Consider the following 21,298-nt stretch of genomic DNA (forward strand, 5'->3'; position numbering starts at 1 on the left):
GATAAATATTTTAATATTGTTTACAAAAGTATCATTTACCAAATTTCTGTAAGTTATAGCTAGCTCAGGAGAAAAGAGAAAAAGTTTTCCTTAAATCTGAAAAAACAAAATATTAAAAATTCAGCAATACTTCAAATGAAAAATCATAAAAATTATAATCATCCTTATCAGTTCATTCAGTCCTGTGTAATCCATTTTTGATCCCAATCTTTTTGTTAGTGGCTTCATGAAGTCATCAGTTTCTCCATCAGATTTCTGTAATTTCTTTTTTTTTTTTAAGATTTTATTTATTTTATTTTTTACCCCCAAAGCCCCAGTAGATAGTTGTATGTCATAGCTGCACATCCTTCTAGTTGCTGTATGTGGGACTCAGCCTCAGGATGGATGGAGAAGTGGTGCCTCGATGAGCACCTGGGATCCGAACCCGGGCCACCAGAATCGCAGCGCACGCACTTAACCACCAAGCCACAGGGCCGGCCCGTAGATTTCTGTAATTTCTTACCCAGTTCAATTTTATGATCAGCAAGTTTATCAGAAGCCTGTACTCCAGTGTAACTGTCACAGTCCTTTCCATGAATTTTTCTGAAGTTGAAACATTTTGCAAAAGCATTAGAACAAAGAAATAAGTCTGTAAACAAGACCTCAAAATGGTAATTGACAAAGAAATTTGGTTAATTTTGTGACATACAACACTTTAAAATAATAATAACCAGAATTATGATTAATAACCAGGACAGATCAGAATTTCAGTAATGTTATACAATTTTAAAATGCCTATATCAATAACATTTACACACAAAATACCACTTAAGCAGGTTTATCATCACTTGTCTGACAATGCTTCCCATGTAGTTTAACATACTGAGTAAGCCTAATAAGTTTAGTATCTTCCTCCTTATAGGAAGAGAGCAAATATCTACACACTATGATGAGAACAAGACAACATCAGTTGTAGACAGCTGCCCCAAGACTTCGGACCAGGCCAGTATTCTCAACCTTAAATCCACTCATTTAAACCTTTGTTATGCTTAAACTGTATACCTATTTTATAATTTGATGGTGCTCAGGGCAAGCTGCCCCAGGAGGCACCACTCTGGTATGCTGATTCTTTCAAGCTGAAGACAATAAGGACTCAGAGAACTCAGGAAGAATATTTGAGTTTCCCCTCCCAAACTGCCTAAAGAATTTAAAACAAAAGATCTGTTTCAAGAAAGAGTTGTTATCATGATGGCTGTAATGATAATGTAGGATAGAGGTTACAATAGGAAAGGCAGCAAGCCTCTTTTATCAAAAACTCTGTCTCTCCCCGACCACATTATCTATAGCTGACCCTGAAAAGAATTGTCTTCCTGCCCTCTGAAGTCCCAGGCCACTACCCACCCCCAACACGCTCCTCGCCTTTAGCTGCAATACTTAAGCAAGCAGCTTAGACAGTGGGACGAGTTGCTCATTTCTGAGTTTCTCCCATGTATACATGTTATTAAACTTGGTATTATTTTCTCCTGCTAACCTGTCTTGTTAATTATTTGACCAGCCATAAGAACCTTAAGGAAAAAGGGCAGAGGGAGATTCTCCCTCTTCCCCCAACAAATTGTTACAGTTAAGATTTTCAGAATACTATCATACTTAAGGAAAGTGATTGATTTGGAACAGACTGGTTTTAAAGTCCAGGCATTTATCGGGAGGCTCCTAATATAACTTAATGGTTATATAGAACAAATCTCTGCCCTTGACTACTGGCCTGATGGCTAAAACACTGCACCCAATCTTCCCTTAAATGCAGGGAAGGATTCACAGTGACAACTGCTGCCAACATTCCTCTGCTTAAGGCCAGATGGGCTCATTCAGTGTTCCCCTGGTATCACCACCGAGCAGCTAGCTATATTTGTTCCTTTTTTAGGGCTAAATGATGTCACATCACATACAGAAGCCCTTAATGACAGTCAAGCAGGAATTGCCTTATTAAATACTAAGTTGTCTTTAATAAAAAGACTGTCCTTCAAAATAGAATGGCCTTAGATATTTTAACTACGTCTCAAGGTGGTACATGTACAATCATTCAAATTGAATGCTGTGTTTTCATACCTGCCGAGTCTTCCAGTGTGTCATCTCTGCCAAAGCACATGAAAAAGCAGGTGAATGCCATAAGAGATCCTGTGTTCAGTCTTGAGTTTTTTGTTTTGCTCCCTTCTGGTATTGGTTCCCTTTTTCCATCTGGATTGTAATTCCTATTTCTATTATTTCTTGGAATTCTTGTATAATCATAATATTTAAACTAATTGCTGTTTTCTTTACTCAGTGCTGTAAGACTGTCATGTAAGCTGGAGTAATGAAAGCTGAGGTGGTCGATTGATCTTATAACCTTGGACAAACCTCCTTTTTGATAAGGACTAGGCCTAAGAACTCATTTTAAACTAATCTTTTCAAAGAAGTTAAATTATTATCATTGTTACTGTACTTGTTCTATAATTGTGAAGAGCATAAATACAAGGAGTCATAAAAAGCACATATGCAATGTTTGTGCAACAACATAAAATTAATCCAAAACCCATGAAATGCTTCCTCTATTAGTATATATATATACCTCTTTGCTTGTCCACTATATCCAATTAATTCCCCCCAAGGTGGACAACTGGGCAAATAAATGAGACAAAAGCCTGACACCGAGGGACATGAGGGACCCAGGGCAGGCAGCAACCACTCTGGGCCAAAAGACAATATTTTGATCACCAATGCTTTTTATCAAAAGATTATAGATCAAAAGGGAGAAAATGATAAATAAATGGCAAGCAATAGGATATATTGGAGCATATGAGGAAGCCATTTGGGGTAAAACTAATTCGGCCTGGGTTTGTTTTTCCAGAAGGGCCTGTCACCTGCATCGTGTATCTGCTTTGCCATGTCCCAAAGAGAAGAATAAATTCCCTTCAGATAAGGATGCAACTTCCACCTCCTTGGCATTTCCTTAAGGATAAGCATTTCTCCCTAGGCTGGGATTTGACTGCTGCACTGATCCTGTGACCACCCAGCTCCAGACAACAGACCTGACACCAGCCACACCCTCCCCACTCTGTCCATCAATAGCTATTCTGGCAGAGCAATCTGGCAGGGCGATCTTGTGGCTATTGTGAAAGAGACATTGCAATCTGATGTGATACATGGCATTTGATGGTATATAACCACTCTGTACACTCCACTTCTTTGGTGCCCTTCCTTCTTTAGGGAAAGAAGGCCCTGGGCCATGGTCCTCAAAAGTTGGCTCATAATAAACTCACCCCAATTTTGATTTATAGATTGATTATAGATTATTTACGTCGACATGTTTTACAAGTAATATCTTGAAAGGAAAAAACAATAAAGCAGCAGCCCTGCATTACACATGAAAGTTGTGCTCCCCCTGGAGGGAAAATGAGGATACAACATTGGTCGAGTACTTGATTTTATAATCCACTGGTGCCTTTCAAAAATATAGCTATTATTGTAAGAGTAAAGATATCCTTAAGAATACCGTCACAAAACAGGTTTTCCCAGCTTCTTTTTGTCAGAGATGAGACCTACATCAGGCTGGGGCACTTGAAGAGGCATGGGGGACTCAGCTGAGGGTTATTTAATTACTGTGAGTTAATTAGCCAATAGCGAATAAGATGCAGAATGATTAAAAAGAGGTAAAGGGACATAAAGTTGGAAATAATTAAGAAAAATAGTGCCTTCAAAATATCCTCTTATTATTTTTATAGCTTTTGTTTTGAGGTATGACTAGGATAGTATGTTAGATTTTTCTAAATCCTTATCTCCAGGGCATATATTACTGAGTTTTTCATTAAATATGATAATGCCAAAGAAAACCTTGACAAAAGTATTCTGTACTATCAACAAGGACAAAACATGTACAACATTTCTCTATATATTAAGATTCCAGCTGTAATAGTCAAAATATATATTCATGTGTGTAAAATTATAATGATTTTCTATTTTTCTCGGGCTGTGAACCATGGTAAAATATATAGTAATAAGCAGAAAACCTGATGAACTAGGTGATTTAAAACACCTGATGTTACAGTTAGGCCATTCAAGGGTGAAATAGATCAATTTAAATTTCACACCTTCTCCTTTCCTTGTAGCCAGTGAAGTGTCTGGAAGACCGAAAACACATAAAATTAATTGAGAGTTAACAGTACTTGGAAGTAATTGAGGTTAAGCCCTCAACAATGGTGGCCCTTACTTCTGGAGCCATTGACTCTTTGTCATAAGTTTATTGTATAGACGAGTTTTATTCTTAGATGATTTGTGAATGTTTCACAGAAGAGAGACAGGGCAGGAGAATTAACTATCACTCTACACCGGTTCCTTTACTGTATTACCTCATGCAATTCTTACAGTAATCCTTTAAAGTAACTATTATAATTCATATTTAACTGATAAAGAAAACCATTTTTAGGGGCCTGCCTGGTGGGACAAGCAGTTAAGTGCGCTCATTCCGCTGCACCAGCCCGGGGTTCACCGGTTCTGATCCTGGGCACGTGCCAATGCACCGCTTGGCAAGCCATGCTGTGGTGGCGTCCCGTATAAAATGGAGGAAGCTGGGCACGGATGTTAGCCCAGGGTCAGTCTCCCTCAGTAAAAAAAGATGAGGATTGGCAGATGTTAGCACAGGGCTGATCTTCCTCACAAAAAAAAAAATTTAAAAAGACCATGTTTACAAAATTGATCAAGGGTAAAAGGGAAGATTTGAACATCAGTCTGTTGGGTTTTATGCCTCATATTCTCTCCACTGTGATAAAAATGGTGCTTCCACATGGGTACTCACCATCTTGCTATTTAATACCGGCTCCTGCCAACAACATTGGATGAGATGAGATGAGAAGTTTATTTCCAAAGTTATTCTATTATATTTAAATTATACTATTTATGAGTCAAATGTCAAGTCATATTTTAGAGGCATAGAGAACAACTGGTTACTTCACCTACACATTTTCCAGTTTTACTATAACTTTCGTTTGCCACATTCTGTCAACTTTGTGTCAACTTTACCAACTTTAGTGCTTCACTGTTCTTTTTTTAAAAACTTACAATTTCATTTTCCATGTAAAGCACCTTGCTGTTTTCTTCTTAGTCACTAGATGGCAGTTCTGTATCTCTGTAAATTACCACTGCAGCAGGAAATGAGAGGTCTTAAGCCAGTTTGTTCTGTACAAATGATGGACATAGGAGGACTTCTGGTCCATCAAGGCTGCCTGTGTTATTCTGTGGCCATAACGGGGATGTCCAGGACTGCTTAGTCAGGCATGAAGCAGAGTCAGAAAGCATCCTCTAAGTTCTTCTTCAGATGTGAGTTCAGGCACTTACCATCTCACCTGAGCACACTAGAGTTTATTGAATGTGTTCTGACTCTTCCTCTCTCTGTGTAGTTAATAAGTCTGGGAGCTCCATACCCCTAGAAAAAACACATGACACATAAAGCCTTTTCTCAACTAAACGGAATTGAGGGCTATGGTGTTGCCCGAGAGTCTGATGCTTAAAGCAAACACAGCTGGTGCTCATATAGAGGGAAAGAGTGTCAGCTACTCCTGGAGGGCTTTTAGTGATGCTCCTATGGAATGAGCAAGTTTAAAATAAAACCACATGGCTTAAACCTCACAAACTGATTGTTTTATTTTCAAGTAATAGGCTCTGAAAATCTGCTATGTCTAAAAAGCTATTTCATAAAACTGAAACAGTTCTGTTTTTTATTCTCTGGTATTTGAAATACTATTAAAACTGTAAATCCTTTAACATTCTACAATATATAAATAGGCAAATATCAATTATATTCTCTAAAAATATCTGCTCCCATGTTAAAGTTTAATATATAGCAGCAGAATCGGTTACCACTCAATTTTTAACTCATTTTTTGCTTTTGAAATTACATATAAAATTTGTGTTTTGAAGTATTTTCCTAAAACTCAGCATCTTTCTGATATAAATGGACTAGTTGAAAGGTAATTAGAATGAAATTTGATCTTTAAAACTCTAGCTTTGTGTAAGAATTGATAATATCAGGCAGTTGAAAGTTGGGTCTCTCCACATTATGATCTTTATTAATTGTGAATAGCCAGATCTATTACAAAGTGCTGAATAATAAAAAGAAATTAAACAATATCAGCACTCTCTTACCACACACATACAGTTTATATGCAAATAAACTCTCAAAGGTCAGAAAAATGCTTGTGATATCGGATAACTGGTAAAATACTATCTCATTCCAGTTTTAACCTCATTTGAAATTGACTTAAAACTCTTCTCTAAGGATCCTGCTCTGATCAGTGCCCCCTGGTCCCCTCAATGCCTCATTTGATTGCAAACCTATCTGAGCAATTGAATATTCTTTTCCATTTGATCTCTTTAAGGTATCTGTGATAGTGCTTTTTATACAATGACCACTTGGTACAATTTATTATTCGTTTCAGAAACATCTTGGGCCCTCCTCGTGGCTTAGCAGTTAAGTGTGCGCGTGGCGCTACTGGCAGCCTGAGTTCGGATCTCGGGCGCGCACTGACGTACCGCTTCTCTGGCCATGCTGAGGCTGCATCTCACATATAGCACCTAGAAGTATGTGCAACTATGACATACAACTATCTAGTGGGGCTGTGGGGAAAAAAATGGAGGAGGATTGGCAATAGATGTTATCTCAGAGCTGGTCTTCCTCAGCAAAGAAAAAGAGGAGGATTAGCATGGATGTTAGCTCAGAGCTGATCTTCCTCACACACACAAAAAAGAAACATTTTTATTTAGGAACAAATCAAGGAAACAGATGTGAGGAATGTAGGGTCACCTAGTTGATGGTGCCTTTTTTTTTTTAAATGTTTTGTTTATTGCAGTAACATTGGTTTATAACATTGTATAAATTTCAGGTGTACATCATTATACTTCTATTTCTGCATAGATTACATCATGTTCACCATAGTGGTTGCACCAGTTTGCACTCCCACCAACAGTGTATGAGACTTCCCTTCTCTCCACATCCTCTCCAACACATGTTGTTTCCTGTCTTGTTAATTATAGCCATTCTGACGGGCGTGAGGAGATATCTCATTGTAGTTTTAATTTGCACTTCTCTGATAGTTAATGATTTTGAACATCTTTTCATGTGTCTGTTGGCCATCTGTATATCTTCTTTGGAGAAATGTCTGTTCAGCTCTTTTGCTCATTTTTTAATTGGGTTGGTAGTTTTTTTGTTGTTGAGATGCATGAGTTCTTTATATATTTTGGAGATTAAGCCCTTATCACATGTATGGTTTGCAAATATCTTCTCCCAATTGTTAGGTTGTCTTTTCATTTTGTTGATGGTTTCCTTTGTTGTGCAGAAGCTTTTTAGTTTGATGTAGTCCCATTTGTTTATTTTTTCTATTGTTTCTCTTGCCCGGTCAGACATGGTGCTTGAAAATATGTTGCTAAGACCAATGTTGAAGAGTGTACTGCCTATGTTTTCTTCTAGAAGTTTCATAGTTTCAGGTCTTACATTCAAGTCTTTAATGCATTTGGAGTTAATTTTTATGTATGGTGTACAGTAAGGGTCTACATTCATTTTTTTGCATGTGGCTATCCAGTTTTCCCAACACCATTTGTTGAACAGACTTTCTTTTCTCCATTGTATGTTCTTGATTCCTTTGTCAAAGATTAGCTGTCCATAGATGTGTAGGTTTATTTCTGGGCTTTCGATTCTATTCCATTGATCTGTGTATCTGTTTTTGTGCCAGTACCATGCTGTTTTGGTTACTATAGCTTTGTAGTATATTTTGAAATCAGGGAGTGTGATACCTCTAGCTTTGCTCTTTTTTCTCAGGATTCCTTTAGCTATTTGGGGTCTTTTGTTGTTCCATATAAATTTTAGGATTCTTTGTTCTATTTCTGTGAAAAATGTTGTTGGAACTTTGATAAGGATTGCATTGAATCTATAGATTGCTTTAGGCAGTATGGACATCTTAACTATGCTAATTCTTCCAATCCAAGAGGACGGAATATCTTTCCATTTCTTTGTGTCTTCTTCAATTTCTTTCAGCAATGTTTTACAGTTTTCCGTGTACAGCTCTTTCACCTCTTTGGTTAAGTTTATTCCTAGGTATTCTACTCTTTTTGTTGCAATTGGAAAAGGTATTCTATTCTTTTTGTTGCATTTGTAAATGGGGTTGTATTCTTTTTTTTTTTTTGAGGAGATCATCCCTGTGCTAACATCTGCCAATCCTCCCCCCCTTTTTTTTTTTGCTGAGGAAAACTGGCCCTAGGCTAACATCCATGCCCATCTTGCTCCGCTTTATATGGGATGCTGCCACAGCATGGCTTTACAAGTGGTACGTTGTTGCACATCCGGGATCTGAACTGGTGAACTCCGGGCTGCCGCAACGGAGTGCCTGCACTTAACCACTTGCGCCACCAGGCCAGCCCTGGGGTTGTATTCTTAATTTCACTTTCTGCTACTTCGTTGTTAGTGTATAAAAATGCAACTGATTATTGTAGGTTGATGTTGTATCTTGCAACTTTATCATATTTGTTTATTACTTCTAAAAGTTTTCTGGTGGATTCTTTAGGTTTTTCTATATATAAAATCATGTCATCTGCAAGTAGTGACAGTTCCACTTCTTCCTTTCCAATTTGGATTCTTTTTATTTCTTTTTCTTGCCTGATTGCTCTGGCTAGGACTTTCAGTACTATGTTAAATAGGAGTGGTGAGAGTGGGCATCTTTGTCTGGTTTCTGTTCTTAGAGGCATAGCTTTCAGTTTTTCACCATTGAGGATGATATTAGCTGTGGGTTTCTCATATATGGTCTTTATTATGTTGAGGTACTTTCCTTCTATACCCATTTTATTCAAAGTTTTTATCATAAATGGATGCTGTATCTTGTCAAATGCTTTCTCTGCATCAATTGAGATGATCATGTGATTTTTATTCTTCATTATATTAATTTGGTGTATCACGTTGATTGATTTGCAAATGTTAAACCATCCCTGCATACCTGGAATAAATCCCACTTGATCGTGGTGTATAATCTTTTTAACGTATTGTTGTATGCGATTTGCTAGTATTTTGTTGAGGATTTTTGCATCGATGTTCATCAGTGATATTGGCCTGTAATTTTCTTTTTTTGTGTTGTCCTCGTCTGGTTTTGGTATCAGGGTAATGTCGGCTTTGTAGAATGAGTTAGGGAGCTTCTCCCCCTTATCAAATTTTTGGAAGAGTTTGAGAAGGATAGGTATTAAGTCTTCTTTGAATGTTTGCTAGAATTCACCAGGGAAGCCACCTGGTCCTGGACTTTTATTTTTGGGGAGGTTTTTGATTACTGTTTCAATCTCCTTACTGGTGATAGGTCTATTCAAATTCTCTACTTCTTCTTGATTCAGTTTTGGAAGGTTGTATGATTCTAAGAATTTATCCATTTCTTCCAGATTGTCGAATTGGTTGGCATCTAGCTTTTCATAGTATTCTCTTATAATCTTTGGTATTTCTGAGGTGTCTGTTGTAATTTCTCCTCTTTCATTTCTGATTTTACTTATTTGTGCCTTCTCTCCTTTTTTCTTGATGAGTCTAGCTAAAAATTTGTCAATTTTGTTTATCTTTTCAAAGAACCAACTCTTGGTTTTATTGATGTTTTCTATTGATTTTTTGGGTCTCTACTTCATTTATTTCTGCTCTGATTTTTATTATTTCCTTTCTTCTACTGATTTTGGGCTGTGTTTGTTCTTCTTTTTCCAGTTCCTTTAGGTGCATTGTTATATTGTTTATTTGAGATTTTTCTTGTTTGTTGAGATAGGCCTGTATTACTCTAAACATCCCTCTCAGAACTGCTTTTGCTGTATACCATAAATTCTGGTATGTCTTATTTTCATTTTCATTTGTCTCCAGGTATTTTTTGATTTCTTCTTTGATTTCTTCATTGACCCAGTCGTTGTTCAGTACCATTTTCTTTAATCTCCACGTATTTGTGGCTTTTCTGAGTTTCTTTCTATAGTTGGTTTCTAGTTTCATACCGTTGTGGTCAGAAAAGATGCTTGGTATTATTTCAATCTTCTTAAATTTATGGAGACTTGTTTGTGGCCTAATATGTGATCAATCCTGGAGAATGTTCCATATGCATTTGAAAAGAACGTGTATTCTTCGGTTTTTGGATGGAATGCTCTGTGTATATCTACTAGGTCCATCTGTTCTAGTGTATCATTTAAGGCCAATGTTTCCTCATTGATCTTCTGTTTGGATGATCTATCTGTTGGTGTAAGTGGAGTGTTAAAGTCCCCTACAATTATTGTGTTACTGTCTATTTCTCCTTTTATGTCTGTTAATAATTGCTTTATATATTTAGGTGCACCTACATTGGGTGCATAGATATTTACAAGTGTTATATCCTCTTGTTGGATTGTTCGCTTGATCATTATGTAATGCCCTTCTTTGTCTCTTTTTACAGTTTTTGTTTTAAAGTCTATTTTGCCTGATATGAGTACTGCTACCCCAGCTTTCTTTTCATTGCCATTTGCATGGAGTATCTTTTTCCATCCCTTCACTTTCAGTTTGTGAGTGACTTTACGTCTGAAATGTGTCTCTTGTATGCAGCATATATATGGGTCTTGTTTTTCTATCCAGTCAGCCACCCTGTGCCTTTTAATTGGAGCATTTAGTCCATTGACGTTTAAAGTAGCTATTGAAAAGTATGTACTTACTGCCACTTTTTAACTTTTTTTCTCAGTGTTTTAGTAGTCCTTCTCTGTTCCTTTCTTCTTCTATACAGAATTGATGGTCTCTTTAGTTTGACCTCTGTCTGAAAGCTCTACTCTTTAACTCCCCTCCTCCCTCCTTTTATGTTTTTGATATCATATCTAACCTCTTTTTTCTGCATTTGTATCCATTACCCTCTTATCATGGAAATAAATAATTTTTCCTATTTGTTTTCTACTCTTTTCCCCTTAAATCAATCCCTTTAACTTTTCATGTAGCACTGGTTTCTTGGTGATAAACTCCTTTAATTTTTGCTTGTCTGGGAAATTTTTGATCTCGCCTTCCATTTTGAATGATAACCTTGTTGGGTAGAGTATTCTTGGCTGTAAGTTTTTTCCTTTTTAGCACTTTAAATATCATGCCATTCTCTTCTAGCCTGTAAGGTTTCTGCTGAGAATTCAGTTGATAGCCTTATGGGGTTTCCTTTGTATGTAACTTGTCTTTCTCTTGCAGCTTTTAGAATTCTCTCTTTATCTTTAATTCTGGACATTTTGATTATGATGTGTCTTGGTGTGGGCCTCTTTGGGTTTATCGTGTTTGGAGCTCTCTGTGCTTCCTGTACTTGGATGTCTGTTTTGTCCCTTAGGTTAGGGAAGTTTTCATCTATTATTTCTTGAAATAGATTCTCTGCCCCTTTTTCTCGCTCTTCTCCTTCCGAGACACCCATCACACAGACGTTAGTGTGCTTGATGGTATCGCAGAGGTCCCTTAGACTGTCTTCACTCTTATTAACTCTTTTCTCTTTTACCTGTTCAGCTTGGGTAATGTCTTCTAGTCTTTTGTCTATCTCACAGATTCATTCTTCTGTATCCTCTACTCTGCTTTTGAGTTCCTCTAGTGAATTTTTCATTTCCAGTATCGTATTCTTCATTTCTGATTGGTTCTTTTTATATCTTCCATTTCTTAGCTGGCATTCTCACTGAGTTCATCTATTCTTCTCCCCAGATCAGTGAGCATCCTTAACACTCTTTGTTTGACCTCTCTGTCGGGTACGTTGCTCATTTCCATTTCACTTAGTTCCTTTTCTGGAGTTTTGTCCTGTTCCCTTACTTGGAATGTATTCCTTTGCCTCCTCATTTTGCCTCTTTCCCTGTGTTTGTGTCTACATATTAGGTAGGTCAGCTACGTCTCCTGCTCTTGGATAGCTGACCTTATGTAAGTGATGGCTTAGGAGGCCTGCAGTGTGCTTCCCTCAGTTCTCAATTTTCCAGCGGTGACCACTATGTGGGCTACGCATGTCCTTCTGTTGTGGCTTGTTTGCTCTCCCTGTAGGCACCCAGGGAGGCCGAGTTATGCTCCTGGCCAGCTGTTGTAATGCTCAGCTGCTTGTAGTTGTTGTGGGTCCTTCAGTCTCTTTATGAGGTGTGGGGAGCCCCAGCACTGTTGGCTGCAAGTTCTAACACCACATTTGTGTTGCAGTATTTCTTTTAAGTGAGTAGGCCCCCAGCGTGGCAGGTTGTTAGGCTCAGGGCCTTACAATTGCTATAAGCCTACAGCCTTTGGGTCTCTTGTCAGCTCTCTGAGGATTGCAGCTGGGTGGGGCGGGCCTCAGGCATGGGAGCACTCAATTGTTTCAGGCTTTGGAAGGTGGGGCAAACCCCCTCTGTGGGTCTTTGAGAAGCACAAGTCTTCTGCAGCTGACAAGCCTTGCCGCCCACAGGTCCACACACACCGTCAACACAGTCCTGCCCCGTGTGTGTGCCCCAACCTCCCAAAGCGGACCCAGTCTCTCCACGGTGGGAAACCCACACACTCCACCACTGCCCCACACTCTCCACCTGCTCCTTGTGCACGCCCTGCCCCAATGAAGTTGTCTCAGTTGACAGGCCTCAGAGAATATAGTCACCAATCTATGCAGGCCCACAAGTTGCCTGAGGGCTTGTTGTTGAATGGGGCCAGTCTCTAGGGTGGGCTGCCTGCCCTGGCTGAGCTGCATTAAATTGGTGCTCTAGTGGGTGGGACAGACCCTGGGCTAGGATACCTCAGGGAGAACTCCAATGGCGTCTATGTCAACATGCCCACACCAGGCCACAACAATATTCGCCACCAATGTCCCAGTCCCTGGAGAGGTCTCACCTCTCACCGAGATGCACACAGGGCCTATTAGGGGAATCTCTTTTCACCAAAGCACTGTACACCTTTCTTTCTGGTGATTTTTGGTTGCTTTCTGAAACGGGTGAGTTTGTGCATGGGCCCTTTAAGAACCGGTTTCTAATTTGTTTGTGAACCAGCTTTTCTAGGGGTACTCCCTAATGTTTTAGTAACAGGCATAGTCAGTTATTCTGCCACTCGTCTCGATGGTACTGGGTCCACAACATGCCCACAGCAGGGGTGATTCCCGGCTCAGGGCCCCGCTCCTCCAGGGAGGGCTGCGTACCTTTGGGTGACTCCTGGGTGGCCATGAGGCACTGCGGCTTGTGAAGGTGGCATTTTTCCTCTCCAGAAGGGAGTTTCTTCCTCGTCTACCTCAGTTAGGATTGTCCGTTGTTGCAGGGGTTCCTCTTATCCAGTTTTCAGTTCTGTCTCAGTGGTAATTTTTCCACGAGTAGTTGTAAATTGGCTGTGTCTGCGGGAGGAGGTGAGTTCAGAGTCTGCCTGTGCCGCCTTCTTGACTTCCTCCTCCTGATGGTGCTTGAGGGCTTTCTCATGTGAGTCTTGGCATAGAAAAGTTTAAAGAGTAATGCAGCATTAGTCAGATCAAAAGTGTTGGGTGAACATAATTCTGAAGGAAGAATGATGGAGAAGTAAAAACAAGAAGCCACTTGAATTGCATTGGAAGGTATTAGAGACATCAAAGGCCTGGGAAAAACACCTTGTTTAATGTAAGTTCTTTCTAAACTCTAAGGCAAAAAGTAATATGAATTTACATGGTAATTATAAACCACTAAACAACAATTCACAAGACAAGTAAACAACTAAAATAGAAACCAGGATAAGAAAAATAGAAGTTAAAGGAGAGATGGAGAGTGATGGTTGGGGTCAGAAAACATGGCTTAGTCATCCTTGAAGTCTCCTTCAGACTCTGATCATTCTTACTGCTCAGTAAACACTTTGAGCCCATCAGCCTGGGGAGGGGCAAAGTGAGAGGTGGTTGGAGGGAAGACAATGCAAGGATGCCCTTGTGGAGGCACTGACATTGAAAATCAGTGACATTTTGCAAAGGTGTTTACCATACTATTTTAAGGATTATTCTGGAAAGTTAAGGATTTTCCTGGAATTTACATTTTCATTTTATGGAAACTCCAACTAGCCCAGAGAATGATTTAGACATTTCAGCTTTAGAAATAAAGAGAGGGGCCACCCCTGTGGCACAGTGGTTAAGTGCGCACGCTCCACTGCGGCAGCCCCGGGTTGACAGGTTTGGATCCTGGTGTGCACCGACATACCATTTGTCAAACCATGCTGTGGTAGCATCCCATATAAAGTAGAGGAAGTTGGGCACAGATTTTAATCCAAGGCCAATCTTCCTCAGCAAAACGAGGAAGATTGGCATCAGAAGTTAGCTCAGGGCTAATCTTCCTCACACACAAAAAAAATAATAAAAATAAATAAGTTGATGGTCCAGGAGTTTATATGAGCTGTTTTAAGGTCTTGAGACTAGAGGCTTTGAAGGGTACCGGTACATTTCCTAGGTGGAGAAAAACCTAAGGGGAATTTCCTAGGCCAAGGGACCTTAGGGGAAGCTTGGAGTAAACTGAATTGGTTGTCCTTTTAATTTGGCTTTAAAATTGGAAAGAATTATGTTTATAAGGTCTGAACAAAACTGCTTGATAAAGAAATGAGAGTCTGAACTTGTTCACCTATGAAGAAAAGAGACATGGCTCCTGCCGGTTGAAAAGGCGTTTTACAGGTGACAGAAAATCCTCAGTAGGAGTGTCAGAGGTGAATCTCACGATGTATAGCGGTCCTATAGGGCGTTCCATTATCATTCACGTTAATTAATTATAGCTTCGTCCGGGGACTGGCACATGAGGGTTTGTCACCAGCACTCTGAACCCCCTCGGTGGTCCTAGACTGCCAGCGGGAGAAACAGAGACATGTAAGAGAGTGATTACGACATTCCTTTAGAGAATAACACTCAAAGCAGCACACTTGTGACCCACTACACAGTTCCTAGAAGTTGTTCAGACTTTATAAAAAAACAAAGAAAAAAACAGAACAAAAAAGGGGAAACCATGCTTCAAAAGTCTGCTGGCTTCCAGATGGACAACCCCCCACGGGGACTTCCGCTGGTTTCACGTATACTGCATACGGAAACAATCCTTGCAAGTATTTAACTAAATGGGAAAGGTTAACTAAGGATGACAGGTCGTAAATGGCCAAAATTGGGAACGTTTGACTTCTGAAAACTACTGTATTTGCACACACAGGTTGAAAAAGCCTGCAATAAAACCAAAACAAAAGAAGGGGAAGCTTATTACGATTGGCATTTAGAGGCTTCAAAGAGTAATAATGATAAAATGACTTCTTTAAAGGAGACTAACCATAAACTGACTGAGACCATTTCTGAATTAAAGAGAGAGAAGTCAGAAGCTGTCCACCCCCTTCACCTCCTCTACCTCCTCCACCGCCGCCGCTTTCAGCACCTCAGAGCTCATCTTCTCCCTCAGCACCCGTGTATCCTTTCCTTTCTGAGCTTCCGTACCCTGACCTATCCACTTTAACTCATCTTCTCTCAACACTTCCTCCCTCACCTCCTCCTCCTCCCTTACCTCCTCTTCCTCCCTCACCTCCTCCTCCTCCCACACCTCCTCCTCCTCCCTCACCTCCTCCTCCTCCTTCACCTCCTCCTCCTCCTTAACCTTCCCCTCCTCCTCCACCCCTAGAGAAAACAAGGAGTAACTCTCAGGGAGCAGATACTGAAAGTCCTAAAGTTATAGTGGTTCCCTCTAAGGAGAAACCTGTTACTGGGTGAGGTGAGCCTGCTCTTGTGTATACTTGTTGGACTAGAAGTGAATTTAAGAATTTGATGAAGGACTTCCCAGACCCTTTGCAATATCTTTTAGGGTTTGCTCAAGAATTTAATTTTATTGTTAGAACATATGCACAGGACATTCAGATTTATATCAGCTTGTGCATTTGCTGGTGTCTGAGAACAAAGCAAATGAATGGATAAAAGAGGCAGATTGGAGAGACCCCCTGGAGGATTTCCATAAGCATGAGCCTCATGACCTTAAAGAGTGTAGGGATATCGCTCAAAACTTACACAAAGCCATTCCAGTAGTTTTTCCCAGGAAGATAGATTGGGCTAAAGTCCATCAATGTAAGCATAGACCCGAGGAATCTATATTTGATTATTTTGAAAGGCTTGAGAAAACCTTCAAACAGCACTCTGGGATGGCTCCTGAATGTTTTGAGGATCAATAAAATGATTCAGTTTTCAATTTAATTTCCTTCGAAGGATTAGATGAGGAATTAGCAATGTTAGTTAAGAGACATGAACTGGATTGGACTTTAATAGGCTCTTGTCACTATTACACATAAACTATCTAAAACCTTCCAGAAAAAAAAAGGCCACTAAGTTTATGAGTATCCAGCTACAACAGCTTCGTGGCCCAACAAACGCCATCCTTGAGGGTATTATGCAAAGTGAAATAAGTCAGAGGGAGAAGGTCAAATACCGTATGATTTCCTTCATTAAGTAGTAGATAATAACAACAATAAACAAACACATAGGGACAGAGATTGGAGTGGTGGTTACCAGAGGGGAAGGGGGGAGGGAGGAGGGTGAAAGGGATAATTTGGTACATGTGTGTGGTGATGGGTTGTAATTAGTATTTTGGTGGTGAACATGATGTAATCTATGCAGAAATAGAAGTACAATGATGTACACCTGAAATTTTTACAATGTCATAAACCAATGTTACTGCAATAAACAAAAAATTAAAAAAAAAAAATCTAACCAGAAACGAAATCACCGTTTCTGTTACTATTGCAAAAAGCCTGGTCATTTCAAACAAGACTGCCATAAACTCAAATGGGATTTAGGGGGTGACAACAATAAACAGGACTAGGGCTGCTCAGAAGATTACGAGAGGGCATTTCCCCTCCTCCTCACAAATGCCATAGGGGAAATTGAGATAACTATTGGAGGGGAAACTTTAAAGGTCCTTGTAGATGCCGGGGCTACCTTATCTGTCCTCAACCCTACCCTTATTCGTTGCCCTCTCCCTCGGAGTAAACAGATAGTTCAATTGGTAGGGGTTTCGAATTTTCCAATGCAGGTTTTTAAATCAGAACCAGTAATTTTTCAATTAAGAACCATCACAGGAAAAAATGTGTTTCTCCTGGTTAAATGTGCTCCAATTCATTTGATTGGACGAGATCTTCTAGAAGCATACAACGTCCTTTTCACAAAAGGGTGAAATGCTTCTAGATTCAGAAAATCGGGGTGCTGACCAGACTGTAATTGCTGAAATGTTGATGATTGTGAAATCAATGACTCAAATAGAAGAGAAAACTGATGACCTGTTATTACAAGTGCCTAGAGAATTATGGTCATCATCCTCTTCAGATATTGGGAAAATTAAATCAGCCACTCCTATTAAGGTGACTTCGACAACTCTAAGCCTTTATCTAATATTCGGCAATATCCACTTAGACCAGAGGCATTAAATGGGATAAGCCCTATCGTTCAGGAATTTCTTGAAAAGAGACATAATTCCTTGTACTAGTCCCTGTAATACACCTATCTTACCTGTAAAAAAGTCGAATGGGAAAAGCGGGAGATTTTTTCAAGATCCGAGACCTATAAAGAACATCGTGATTCCCCAACATCCTGTGGTTCCTAACCCACACACTTTGCGCTCGGCCATTCCAAATAACAGTTGCTATTTCTCAGTCACTGATTTGGGCAGTGCCTTCTTCAGCATTCCCGTGGAAAAGAATAGTCAATATCTTTTTGCCTTCACGTGAGAAGATCGCCAGTATACCTGGACAGTGATGCCACAGGGCTATACTGAGACGCCCACTTATTTTTCCCAGATACTCAAGGCTGACTTAGTGAATATAGAATTCCCTAATGACTCCACTTTAATTCAATATGTGGATGATTTCTCTTGCATTCAAACACTAAGTTGGATTCTCAGAAGGACACAATTTATCTGTTGCAACAGCTAGCATCTAAGGGGCATAAATTGTCCAAGGACAAATTACATTTTTTGCCTGCCTGTTGTAAAATATCTAGGACACTTGATATCTAAGGATGGACTGTTGATTGATTCTGAAATGATTAAAGGAATCCTGGTTTTTTCTCTCCCTAAGAGAAAGTTAAGAGGATTCCTAGGACTAACTGGATATTGCAGGAACTGGGTACCTAACTTTTCACTTATTGCCCAGCCCTTATATACATTACTAAAGTCTGACCAGCCTGATTTAATTGTATGGACACCAGAAGGAGAGAAGGCAGCAACTACCTTAAAGTCTGTTTTGGCCCAAGTACCAGCTTTAGGAAATCCTAATTACAGCTTGCCATTTTTCCTCTTCATACATGAAGATAGAGGAAATCCCTTAGGTATCTTAAGTCAAAAACATGAAGGTCGACATCGACCTATAGGTTATTGTAGTCAGCAGTTAGACTCAGTGGCAAAAGGGCTTCCGCCTTGTATGAGAGCCATTTCAGTAGCAGCGTTCTTATGCAAGACCAGTGAAGAAATGCTGATGGGGGTCTCCTTTGACTATCTATGTTCCTCACTCAGTCAAATCTCTCCTAAATTCTCATCACACTCAGCATTACTCTGTCAGCCGACTAGCCTCCTGTGAAGTTCTGTTGCTCTCTGCTCCTAATATTACCTTAGCCCTGTGTAATAATCTTATCCCTGCAACTTTACTTCTAGCATCACAAGAAGAAGATGCCCACGACTACATTTATTAACTAATTACCTACTTACTCCTAGGAATGATTTGCAAGAAACTCCCATTGATAATGCTGATCTAATTTGGTTTACAGATGGATCTTACTCAAAGGATGAACAAGGATGTTATCGAGCTGGATATGCAGTAATGTCCTCAATAGACGTAATCGAGAGTTTTTACTTACCAGAGATAAAGTCAGCACAGCAAGCCGAGTTAATTGCTTTAACTTGAGCTTGTCAATTGGCCAGAGACCAGGTAGCAAATATCGACACTGACAGTCGTTATCCTTTCGGAGCAGCACATGACTTTGGAATGCTGTGGAAACAACGAGGTTTTTAACCTCTTCAGATCAGCCTATAAAGAAGGGGAAACAGGTTGCAGAATTATTATGTTCTATACAGCTACCGAGACAACTAGCGATTATTAAAATGCCAGGGCATTCAAAATCTGATACTTTGGAAGCTAAAGGAAACCAGCTTGCTGATGCAGCTGCTAAACAAACAGCCTTGAAGGCTTTCCCTACCCAGCCTCGAGAATGTCTGCTGCTTCCTATTAACTCTGCTAACCCAGTAAAAGACTTCCTTCTATAGGCCCAAGTAGTGGCCATGGAAGAAGAAAAACACATATGGCAGTCAAAAGGGGGAATTTTTGACACCCACTCACAGATGTGGTTTGGACCCAATAGGAAACCCATGGTACTTGTTGGAGCACAATTGCCCCTGCTCCAGCATATACACCAACTAACCCACTGGGCACCTGAAAAGGTGATTTTATGGGAAAAACAATACTTTTGGAAATTTTTTCCCACAGTGGCCCATAAAACTTATACTCGTTGTGTTATATGCCCAAAGTATAATCTAGGGAAACCACTTCATGGGTCACAAGGCCACTTTCCCCCTCCTAAGTGACCCTTTGAGGAATGGCAATTGAACTTGGTCTAAATGCCACCATCTCAAGGATATAAATATATCTAGGTAATAATCTGTATGTCCTCACATTGGGTTGAGGCCCTTCCTTGCAGAAGAGCAACGGCTCTAACAGTAGGTAAATTACTATTAGAGAGAATAATTCCTGCTTGGGGAATTCCTACCGAGTTACATAGTGACCGGGGAACTCATTTCACCAGACAAATAATTAAATCTATATGTAGTATTTGGCCAATAAAGCAGCATTTCCACTGTGCTTACCATCCCCAATCCTCAGGATCGGTGGAAAGAACTAATAGCTCGATCAAAATTCAGTTGGCAAAGCTTTCAGAAGCATTTAACCTCTCATGGCCAAAAGCTCTTCCACTAATGCACCTCAGTCTTAGATCTACATCCTTTGGTAAACATCGACAGTCTCCTTTCGAAATAATAACTGGACGACCTATACAATTAGATGAAGAAATGTAGGAACCAACTTTACTTAAAGGAGATATTTTACATTATTGTCAAGGTCTCATTGAGGCTCTTAAGAGAAATGAGAAATTGGTAGCTAATTCTTTTCACAGTAAGCTCCCAGGAGACAAAGACTTTAAGGATCATGGATTACAACCTGGAGATTTTGTTTATTGGAAAAGATACCTGATAAAGGACTCTTTGCAGCCCCTTGGAGGGGACCATATCAGGTGCTTTTAACCAATCCATGTGCTGCAAAATTAAAAGGCGTAAACTCATGAATTCACATTTCTCATTTAAAAAAGACTTCTCCACCTGAATAGACTTCAACTCCAGTCTCTGACACCCAACTTTGACAGACCAAGACGAATATCTCCAAATCAGGATGAGAAGAAGACGACATCTGTTGTAGGCAGCTGTCCTGAAACTCTGGACCAGGCCTGTATTCCTAACCTTATATCTCCTCATTTAAACCCTTGTAGTGTTTAAGCTTTATGTAATTGCTAAAATAATCAATTTCTAGATTGCCTTACCATTTTCCTACACCAATGCTTTACACTTCAACTTTATAAGATAGATTAGAACCTAATTACAAAACCATTTGTTGATTACAAAAAAAATAAATAATAAATGCCATTTAAGGTTTCCCTAATGCTATGTTTGTTTTTCCAATCTACATCTGAATGGACCTCTGATGGTAATGTTTTTCTGCAATGCACACATTCCTTTGCTACACATGAAAATCAGTCTACTTGTTGGTTATGTGGCCAACTTCCACTTTCTAAGACCCTTGGTGGGTCTTTCCCTTTCGAGGCACAGATTGGAAAGCTCTAAAGCAATTTATTGTGATACAAAGATCTAGTTCTAATGTTCACAGTTCGTCTGATATTACTAATTATGATCCTGAAACATGGTCAATAGCCCATACTATTAGTAATACAGGACACGGTTATTCTTTTCTATTACTCAAACCATCCAATTATCCCAAAAAATTGCAGATAAACAAAAGAAACCAGACATTACAGTAAAAACCATGGAAGGTTTCACACAAATTTGGGATGGATATGTTTGGCTTACTCCTAGCCATGGATCTTTAAACATACCAGCACCTTTATGTTGGTTACAGAGAAATCATTCCAAACAAAATCTACCAAATTACACTCTAAAGATAAGCTGGATACCCACTGAGTCATGTCAGAATACTATTATACATAAAAAAGTGATTGGTTTGGAACAGACTGGTCTCGAAGACCAGGCGTCTATTGGATGGCTCCTAATGGAACTCACTGGTTATGTGGAACAAACCTCTGACCTTGGCTGCCAC

This window comes from Diceros bicornis (genome assembly GCF_020826845.1).
Source record: "Diceros bicornis minor isolate mBicDic1 chromosome 1 unlocalized genomic scaffold, mDicBic1.mat.cur SUPER_1_unloc_2, whole genome shotgun sequence".
Taxonomy (NCBI): domain Eukaryota; kingdom Metazoa; phylum Chordata; class Mammalia; order Perissodactyla; family Rhinocerotidae; genus Diceros; species Diceros bicornis.